Source organism: Trichosurus vulpecula, chromosome 3 (genome assembly GCF_011100635.1).
Source record: "Trichosurus vulpecula isolate mTriVul1 chromosome 3, mTriVul1.pri, whole genome shotgun sequence".
Taxonomy (NCBI): Eukaryota; Metazoa; Chordata; class Mammalia; order Diprotodontia; family Phalangeridae; genus Trichosurus; species Trichosurus vulpecula.
Window position 1 is genome coordinate 49,092,077 of NC_050575.1, and position 2,679 is coordinate 49,094,755.

Consider the following 2,679-nt stretch of genomic DNA (forward strand, 5'->3'; position numbering starts at 1 on the left):
TTTCAAGTAGCTTGGAATACGGCCGAGTTCCTGCGCGATTCACTTGCTGCCGTTCTAGCCTATGGGAAAAGACCCATTGGGCGAATGTGCCATTCGCCCCCAACTTTCTCGGCGGACTCCGAATCACGGTATTGCACCCTGCAGGGGACAGTGACCTTGATGCATTTGGCCATGCTGTTCAGCTGGATCTCTTGCAGTCAAGTTGCAAAGTGCAGATTCGTCGTGCCCCATTGACTTCAATGGGGCGAAAGGTTGAATGTGCAGACAACTCCAAGAGAAAGAGCAGCAAGCGAAAGCTAATGCGTTAGCTGAAGAGAAAGCAAGGAGAGAAAGCGGCCGGCAACACAGCTTTCAAGTAGCTTGGAATACGGCCGAGTTCCTGCGCGATTCACTTGCTGCCGTTCTAGCCTATGGGAAAAGACCCATTGGGCGAATGTGCCATTCGCCCCCAACTTTCTCGGCGGACTCCGAATCACGGTATTGCACCCTGCAGGGGACAGTGACCTTGATGCATTTGGCCATGCTGTTCAGCTGGATCTCTTGCAGTCAAGTTGCAAAGTGCAGATTCGTCGTGCCCCATTGACTTCAATGGGGCGAAAGGTTGAATGTGCAGACAACTCCAAGAGAAAGAGCAGCAAGCGAAAGCTAATGCGTTAGCTGAAGAGAAAGCAAGGAGAGAAAGCGGCCGGCAACACAGCTTTCAAGTAGCTTGGAATACGGCCGAGTTCCTGCGCGATTCACTTGCTGCCGTTCTAGCCTATGGGAAAAGACCCATTGGGCGAATGTGCCATTCGCCCCCAACTTTCTCGGCGGACTCCGAATCACGGTATTGCACCCTGCAGGGGACAGTGACCTTGATGCATTTGGCCATGCTGTTCAGCTGGATCTCTTGCAGTCAAGTTGCAAAGTGCAGATTCGTCGTGCCCCATTGACTTCAATGGGGCGAAAGGTTGAATGTGCAGACAACTCCAAGAGAAAGAGCAGCAAGCGAAAGCTAATGCGTTAGCTGAAGAGAAAGCAAGGAGAGAAAGCGGCCGGCAACACAGCTTTCAAGTAGCTTGGAATACGGCCGAGTTCCTGCGCGATTCACTTGCTGCCGTTCTAGCCTATGGGAAAAGACCCATTGGGCGAATGTGCCATTCGCCCCCAACTTTCTCGGCGGACTCCGAATCACGGTATTGCACCCTGCAGGGGACAGTGACCTTGATGCATTTGGCCATGCTGTTCAGCTGGATCTCTTGCAGTCAAGTTGCAAAGTGCAGATTCGTCGTGCCCCATTGACTTCAATGGGGCGAAAGGTTGAATGTGCAGACAACTCCAAGAGAAAGAGCAGCAAGCGAAAGCTAATGCGTTAGCTGAAGAGAAAGCAAGGAGAGAAAGCGGCCGGCAACACAGCTTTCAAGTAGCTTGGAATACGGCCGAGTTCCTGCGCGATTCACTTGCTGCCGTTCTAGCCTATGGGAAAAGACCCATTGGGCGAATGTGCCATTCGCCCCCAACTTTCTCGGCGGACTCCGAATCACGGTATTGCACCCTGCAGGGGACAGTGACCTTGATGCATTTGGCCATGCTGTTCAGCTGGATCTCTTGCAGTCAAGTTGCAAAGTGCAGATTCGTCGTGCCCCATTGACTTCAATGGGGCGAAAGGTTGAATGTGCAGACAACTCCAAGAGAAAGAGCAGCAAGCGAAAGCTAATGCGTTAGCTGAAGAGAAAGCAAGGAGAGAAAGCGGCCGGCAACACAGCTTTCAAGTAGCTTGGAATACGGCCGAGTTCCTGCGCGATTCACTTGCTGCCGTTCTAGCCTATGGGAAAAGACCCATTGGGCGAATGTGCCATTCGCCCCCAACTTTCTCGGCGGACTCCGAATCACGGTATTGCACCCTGCAGGGGACAGTGACCTTGATGCATTTGGCCATGCTGTTCAGCTGGATCTCTTGCAGTCAAGTTGCAAAGTGCAGATTCGTCGTGCCCCATTGACTTCAATGGGGCGAAAGGTTGAATGTGCAGACAACTCCAAGAGAAAGAGCAGCAAGCGAAAGCTAATGCGTTAGCTGAAGAGAAAGCAAGGAGAGAAAGCGGCCGGCAACACAGCTTTCAAGTAGCTTGGAATACGGCCGAGTTCCTGCGCGATTCACTTGCTGCCGTTCTAGCCTATGGGAAAAGACCCATTGGGCGAATGTGCCATTCGCCCCCAACTTTCTCGGCGGACTCCGAATCACGGTATTGCACCCTGCAGGGGACAGTGACCTTGATGCATTTGGCCATGCTGTTCAGCTGGATCTCTTGCAGTCAAGTTGCAAAGTGCAGATTCGTCGTGCCCCATTGACTTCAATGGGGCGAAAGGTTGAATGTGCAGACAACTCCAAGAGAAAGAGCAGCAAGCGAAAGCTAATGCGTTAGCTGAAGAGAAAGCAAGGAGAGAAAGCGGCCGGCAACACAGCTTTCAAGTAGCTTGGAATACGGCCGAGTTCCTGCGCGATTCACTTGCTGCCGTTCTAGCCTATGGGAAAAGACCCATTGGGCGAATGTGCCATTCGCCCCCAACTTTCTCGGCGGACTCCGAATCACGGTATTGCACCCTGCAGGGGACAGTGACCTTGATGCATTTGGCCATGCTGTTCAGCTGGATCTCTTGCAGTCAAGTTGCAAAGTGCAGATTCGTCGTGCCCCATTGACT